The sequence below is a fragment of the Suricata suricatta genome, chromosome 6 (assembly GCF_006229205.1).
Source record: "Suricata suricatta isolate VVHF042 chromosome 6, meerkat_22Aug2017_6uvM2_HiC, whole genome shotgun sequence".
Taxonomy (NCBI): domain Eukaryota; kingdom Metazoa; phylum Chordata; class Mammalia; order Carnivora; family Herpestidae; genus Suricata; species Suricata suricatta.
In genome coordinates, this window is record NC_043705.1 from 72422998 (window position 1) to 72431403 (window position 8406).

Below are 8406 nucleotides of genomic sequence, written 5' to 3' on the forward strand. Positions count from 1 at the left end.
CAAGCAGCTGAGAGAAAACAGAACCAAATTTGGTTGGCCCTGATACAGATTTCAACTATTTATATTCCACAGTTACCAACCAAACTTACTTTTAGGAAAATATTAACCTTAGTCACGATCTAAATTTTATCATATCAGCAAACCTTATAAACTCGGAAATCGAAGCTAATTATATCTAGAGTTAAATCTAGGTTGGTGGCATGTGAATTTATAAAATCATAAAATCACAAGATAATCCTCACTTTTCTAATTCACTTCTGGAAAATGCATTATAAACACATTGTATTTTCTCACAGGAACCTAAAATTGAGGATGCATTCCTGCTAAGTAACTCACCACCAAATAAGTCATGGTTGTGACTAATGACACATGATGAAAGCAAAGAGAAAATGATAAACCTATAATAAATTGAATAATAAAATTATTTTATAAATGTAATAGGATTAGAAAATTGTTTTTTCTATGTTTTTTGAGATTTTACTAAAAAAACTCCACTCTAAAATGTTGTCAAGTAAGTAATTTAAAATATTGAAAAAACCCCACCATAAACACTACACTGGTCACAGAAAACGTGGATATTTGCCCTATAGGCAACCGGTCCCTAAGCTCCCTTGCAGTTCAAATTTCAGCTTGAACAAAGAAACTGATACAAAGTTAAAGTAACTTGTCTTAGGACACACAGCTCGTCAGAGTAAGTGTCAGGACTAAAAGCCAGTCCCCCTCTTCTTTTAGATGTTTATTTATGTATTTTTGAGAAATGGAGGGGGAGAGGCAGAGAGAGAGAGAGAGAGAGAGAGAGAGAGAGAGAGAGAATCGCAAGCCAACTGCACAGAGCCCATCTCGGGGCTAGAACCCATGAACTGTGAGATCATAACCTGAGCTGAAATCAAGAGTCGGACACTTAACTTACAGAGCTACCCAGGCTCCCTGTAAAACCCAGTCCTTTTGAATTTAGCTAATATGTCTTCTGTGTCAGGGAAGGAACACGTGGAGATGCACTTTTAAAAATAGGCAAGACTATGGGAAGAGAGGGCATCCTGGGCTGAGGGAACCCCAGGAGCAGTGCCCCAAATAACCTGCCATCAGGGAAGCCAGGCAGTTCCCAATGTGAGCAGGAAAGTACTCGGGAATGCAAGCAAGGAGAACCTGTCGCCCTCTCTCTTCCCCAGGAGAGGTGCAGGCAGGGTAAGGGTAACAATGAATCACTGACTCCTGCCATGTAGCCTTTTAAATTCATTTATTCAAATGTGTTTGTTTAAGAGCTGCTGTATTCTATATTCTATATTCTATGAAATATAAATATAACAATATATTTTATGATGTCCAGAAATGGAAAAAAATTGAAAAGTAAAGTTAACATACATTAGACACAGATAAAATGAAGACACTAACTAAAGAGCAACAAATCATTTCAACAATAAGGTTGATTGCCTTCTTAGAATTGATCTCTGCTTTGGGACTGATTGGAATGAGCCATGTGGCTTAATAACTATCCAGGGAAGTTCTACTAAAAACTTGTTTCTGATCAGTTTTCTTGTAGCAAGCAGAAACACTTAAAATTATATTGCTAACCCCACTCTGCTCAATATTGTTTACCCTGTTAACATTTGGACACTGCAGCATTTAAATATTTGACGGCATCATTAAGCACTTTAGAAATTGAAGAGAGGTCCCTTCTTGCTCATCTTTGTTCTGTCTTTAGGCCTTTCCTTTTCTACATCTACTTCACACATAAAGGACAGCTTTGAAAGAAAAAAAATTCAATATGGATTTATTCAAGCAGAGACACGCAGGTCCCTAACTCACAAGGAAACTGTTGGGCAACACAGACTTTCTTTAGCTGGGAAGTCTGCTTCCTTCTTCCTATCCTTCCAGGCCTGCAAAAGATTTGCTAGATGAACCGTCTATGGACAGTGCAGACTAAGCAGGTGAAGTTGCTAAGAAAGAAAGTTCAGGTGTCAATCAGACAGACTTGAAGGAACAAGAATACCCAAAGCACTAAACAAAAAAGGGAAATGGTATCTGGTGCTGCTTCCTAGTCGACAACTAAAATTATTCAGATTTCCCACTATATACTCCAAATGCCCTCTATTTATAACCACAAATTCTTTGTAACAGGCTTCCTTTAAGAGGAGAATTTTTCTTCTTCTATTTTTAACAGGTTTTTCTGCTGTAATACATCATAATTCATAATTTCTGAGTTTGTGCTACTATCTACTCATGTCCTGGTTTTAGATAAACGTAGACATTCTTAGATAAATGACTAATAATTTCATTTATGTTTTTCTGATATTTGAAGAATATCTAGTTTCTCTGATGTAAATCTTAGGTTTACATGTGAATTGACAACATGCCATACCCTATAATAAATACATAACCCTGAAGTGTTCTCATTTGATGATCTTTTCTCTGTCTGATATTAATGTAACAGTGATTTGCATCCACTTGCAAGCTGTGTGACCTTAGGCCAGTTATTTAACCTCCTAATGTTTCAATTTCTTCAATTGAAAATGGGAATGATAGTAATAAAATCTCAAAAATTGTTGATTATTGATAGACTCAAATAAATTAACATTATAAAACATATAAACAGTGTCAGATTCATAATAGGTACTACATGCATGTTTGTTAAATAAATAAAATACTTTTCACTCTTTTTTTTTAATTTGAGAGAGAGAGAGAGAGAGAGAGAGAGAGAGAGCACGTGCAAGTGGGGGAGAGCAGCAGAGGGAGAGAGAGAATCTTAAGCAAGCTTCACACTAAGGGTGCCCGATGCAGGGCTCAATTCCATGACCCTGGGATTATGACCTGAGCTGAAATCAAGAGTCAGATGCTCAAAAGACTGAGCCACCCAGGCGCCCCAGCCCTCTTCAAAATATATATGCAAACAACTATGTAACACTGGACTTCTCAACTAATAGACTAACTTACTTTCTTCTCTGGTCTTCCTTTTAATTCTACTCCCTATTCTATTAGGCTTCAGAAGGACAAAATATCTGGAAAGACCGGCCTTGTGTATGGCATCTTTTCAAACCTGGGACTACAAATTGTTATCAGGTAGCATACTTTGGAAGCAAGTAATAGAAAATTCAGTTCCATCCCACTGGTGTAAAGTGGCTCACAAAGTCCTGCACCAAGGCAGAATGGGTGTCAGGGCTGGCTTAACTCAGTGAGGGTAGCTCCATTTCTTTGCAATTTTTTTTTGACTTTGTTCCTTTTAGTACAATGGGTTTTTCTTTAGGCAGACTTGTCTCATGGGGGCAAAATGTCTTTGGGAACTCTAGGTTCCATACAGTGGAGCATATAAAAGATGAGGGGTAGTCTAATCTGCTTTTAAAAGCAAAGAGGTTTCTTACCAGAAACATCCAGAAAACCTTTCTTTATGACTCCCTGGCCCTTATTAGTTTACAACTAATTCCTGAACCAAGTTTTGAGGCTAGGGTCAATCAACTTTAAAAACATTGGTAATGATGTGAGAAGTAGATGCCTGAACAAGAGTAGAATCACATTAGAAAGACAGAGGAGGAATAGATACTGGTAGAAAACCACTGACGTCTACTGTGTAGGTTATGGTCTCCATAGGACGAGAATAGAAATGCATTAGTGTCAGTAATAGATGTCTGAATGAGGAAACAGCTATGGCTAGTGCACCTTCAAATTCCACAAAGTGGTATTTTGAATGATGTATATCATTTTTAGAGTTTTTTTGGTTTATTTGGTTATTAAGATCAGGCATAATCAAGAGTAAGTAAGCAACCTTATCTATCCATGGTACTGACTCCACCTACCTGGGTGGCACAAACCTAACTGTAGTTTCTGGGCTTATTAAAAAAATATATTATTAAATGTTTTACTTTTTACTTTGAAATAAAGATATTTTGAAATAAGGAAGATCTCTTTTGCAGTGCTGGTGGAAATGCAAACTCATGTAGCCACTCTGGAAAACAGTATGAAGGTTCCTAAGAAAATTAAAGATAGAACTACCCTACGACCCAGCAATTGTACTATTAGGTATGTATCCAAGGGACACAAGTATGCTGTTTCAAAGGGGCACATGCACCCCAATGTTTTCAGCAGCACCATCAACAATAGCCAAAGTATGGAAAGAGCCCACATGTCCATCAATGGATGAATGGGCAAAGAAGATGTGGTGTGTATATGCATATATATATATATGTATATATAATGGAGTATTACTCTACAATCAAAAAGAATGAAATCTTGCCATTTGCAACTATATGGATGGAACTAGAGGATATTATGTTAAGCAAAATTAGTCAGAGAAAGACAAATATCATATGACTTCACTCATATGAGTACTTGAAGATACAAAACAGATGAATGTAAGGGAAGGGAAGCAAAAATAATATAAAAACAGGGAGGGGAACAAAAGATAAAAGACTTTTAAGAATAGAAAACAAACAGAGGGTTGCTGTAGGGGTTGTGGGAGGGGGGATAGTCTAAATGGGCAAGGGGCGTTAAGGAATCTATTCCTGAAAAATTTGTTGCACCATATGCTGACTAACTTGGATATAAATTAAACAATAAATAAATTTTTTAAAAAAGGAAAAAACAGATTGTACTCTCCACAGTTTTCATCCTTTGTTCTTAGGATGAAACCTAAAGTATTACAAATGGCCTTCGTGACTTAGTTTCTACCCATCTTTTCCGTTCCTCTGTTATGCTTCTCTTCACTGTCCATAGTCCAGTAAAAATGGCTGCACTTTAATTCTTTGAACTACTTCCCTTGTGCCTTGGAGTTTTTATTTACATTGTTTTTGCTTTATTTTTATTTTTTTAAATGTCTATTTTATTTATTTTTGAGAGACAGAGAGGGAGAGAGAGAACAGGGGAGAGGCAGAGGCAGAGGGGGAGAGAGAATCCTAAGAAGGCTCCACACTCAGGCTCCACAAACAATGAGATCATGATTGGACACTTAACCAACTGAATGGCCCAAGTGCCCATTCATTGATTTTGTTTTCAAAGCTTTCTGTTCCTCTTTATCTATCCTTCCCCACCACAAAAGGCAAGGGAGTAGAGAATCTCAAGAAGATGATAGCAATCCATTTGTCAAAGGCATCTCAGAAGTCTAATGATGCAAAACTGAATAATTTCCATTGGGATTATTTAGAAAAAGGTCATTAAATTAATGACTATTATTTCAAGGATAGCAGAGGCAGAGAAGGCACAATGGAGGTTGAAGAATGAATTGGAGATTGAAGAATGAATTGGAGGTCTGGAAGTGAAGACAATTATTATAGGTTGTCTTTGGGAAGCTTTTGGGGAGTCTTTGGGAAGACTGTCTTTGGGCAGGAAAGAAGGATAGAAAACTGTCTATCTAAGTAGGACATCGGGTCAAGACACATTTGGTTTATTTGTTTGAGATTTGAGAGACCTGCGAATAGTCACAATCAGGACACGCTGAATATAGTCTCTCCTTGGAGTGCTGTGGACTTGTCTTTGCAAGGCCGGCTCCGGAATACAACAAACACTAAATCTTGCAATTGGGAAGGGCAATCTCTTCACCAACTCATCTCATTAGAATTGTCTCTTCACTTTTTATCTCTATTTTCTGTAAGCACTTGGGAACCTGAACTCCACTCCTGCCTAGCACTCCTTTTATTGACAGAGTTGATGAAGTTTACATTTCCCTTGGATTTCCTTCTTTTTCAATGACCTGTCCTATGATCCTTTCCAATTGTCCTAGGGATGTAATGTATACCTAGCACGTTTATGCCAAAAGATAACTTACAATATGAATAAATGCAGTGATTTTCAAACTTTTGAAAACAGTAGAATCCCTTATTCAAATAAATTGTCAAAACATTAGATCACAATGTTACCTCTAAAAGAAGGCCTGCAGAAGTAGAGACTTACTCACACATACCCTAATCTCCCTAATCTAGGAAGCTGCCTAGATACTTTTCAAAAACTTATAGGATTCAATGGAATATGAACATTTCTGTGCTGGCTCTTAGTAATATTATTATTTTATTACATGAATTAACGTACAGTGCTTTTTATAATTAAAAAGCATTATAAAGGTCTCTTGGAGAGAATACAATGTAACCAATTATAGAAAATTTAAGATAGTGGTAAAACTATTTTAAGGCTGGTGGGCTTTATAATTTGGCCTTTTTTAATGTTCATAAGATTGCTCTATAACTTCAGAGAATTTCAAGATCTCCTTTCCTTGTTTTATTAAAAATTTTTTTATTGTTTATTTTATTTTTGAGAGATAGACAGAGACAGAGTGTGAACAAGAGAAGGCCAGACAGAGAGGGAGATACAGAATCTGAAATAGGCTCCAGGCTCTGAGCTGTCAGCACAGAGCCTGATGAGGGGCTTGAACTCATGAGCCATGAGATCATGACCTGAGCCCAAGTCAGACACCTAACTGAGCCACTCAGGCACCTCTCATGTTTTATTTTTAAAGCAGATGGGTAATATTTGATTGATTGATTGATTTAACATTTTTTAAACATTTATTTATTTTTGAGAGACAAAGAAAGACAGAGTAGGAGTGGGGGAGGGGCAGAGAGAGACACACACACACAGAATCCTGTGTCAGCACAGAGCCTGATGTGGGGCTTAGACCCACGAACTGTGGATCATGACCTGAGCTGAAATTGGACACTTAACCAACTCACCCCCCCCAAGGGCTTCAGAAAATTGATATAGAGAAAAGATTCTCTGTCCTTGCTTGGCACATGCACAAAGTTGGTACTTAATAAATGTTGATGATGTTGAGGAACCCCGTAGAATTGAAGAAGTACAAATGTCAGGTTAGAGTACCCAGCTGCTTATAGAGCAACTCTGTTAGGGCACGAGTGTTTGTTCTCGACTCTGGCCAGGGCCACAGTTCTTGTTTGAGCAAATTTTGGAATATACAACTCCATGGAACACTATGTGCTCCATGAAGTAATGGACGTTATAATGTGACTATGAGCAATTTTTGTACCTGGTGATTGTCTTGAGGGAGGAGGACATTTTTCTTATTTGCTCAAAGTCATCTTTTAGATTGGCACCTTGTTTAGTTATTGATTGGCTGAGTTCAGAGGACTGACTCAAGTTCATTTGACACTGAAGAATCTGAAATGTAAACCACATGCTGAGAATAACAATAGCAAGTGAATGGAATTCCCTCTGTAGGTGATATTGCATTGTTATGCTCATAGGAGAGTCTATGTGGAAAATGAAGCTTTATGTAGAAGCCCGTGTGATAAATGTGTGTGTTGGAGATTTCTTGTTTTCTTTGTCATCTTTTCCTTTGGGAATTGCTCTTACTCATTCCATGTATCTCTTTAGGACCTGCCAGTAACAATGTTCTTCTAGCAGGCCATGTGGGTGGGCATGTAGAGTGAGCCTACTATAATACCTCATTTCCTTAGCTGTAGTGTTTGACCAAAAGATGAGCCTAGAATGGCCCAAGGTGGGCCAATATAAAATGTCTGAGAGAAAAGAGCTTTCCTTTTCCTCTTGGATCATGTTGAGTGTGGCCCTCTGTTCTCTGCCTCAGAGAGTAGTAATGAAGGAGTGGCACAAAGAAAAGTCAAGCTGGGAAACTGGATGTTGTTGGGGACAAGAGCAGGGAACAAGTAAAGAAGAAGATGACAATGTTTGAATTCCTGAAAGGCCTGAGGCCAGCTCCATCCATAAATATTCTAACCAAGTTCCCTTTCCTACTTAAGTATCCTCGAGTTGAATTTTTTCCACTCGGAATTGAAACATTTCTCACTAATGCATTTTGGAATCAGAACAAGAGGTCTTATCTGAGGTCCATTAGGCCTGCTCTTCTAATGACATGGGCTGCACCTGCTGCATGATGAGGGCCATCCTTTTTTTTTTTTTTTAAGTTTATTGTCAAATTGGTTTCCATACAACACCCAGTGCTCTTCCCTACAAGTGCCCTCCTCCATCACCACCACCCGTTTTCCTCCTCCCCCTTCCCCTTCAACCCTCAGTTCATTTTCAGTATTCAATAGTCTCTCAAGTTTTGCGTCCCTCTCTCTCCCCAACTCTCTTTCCCTCTTCCCCTCCCCCTGGTCCTCCATTAGGTTTCTACTGTTCTCTTGTTAGACCTATGAGTGCAAACATATGGTATCTGTCCATCTGTTATTTCTCTTAGCATGACACCCTTGAGGTCCATCCACTTTCCTACAAATGGCCATATTTCATTCTTTCTCATTGCCATGTAACACACCATTGTATATAAATACCACATCTTCTTGATCCATTCATTGGGTGATGGACATTTAGGCTCTTTCCATGATTTGGCTATTGTTGACATTGCTGCTATGAACATTGGGGTTCATGTGCCCCTATGCATCAGCACTTCTGTATCCCTTGGGTAAATCCCTAGCAGTGCTATTGCTGGGTCATAAGGGAGTTCTATTTTTGGTTTTT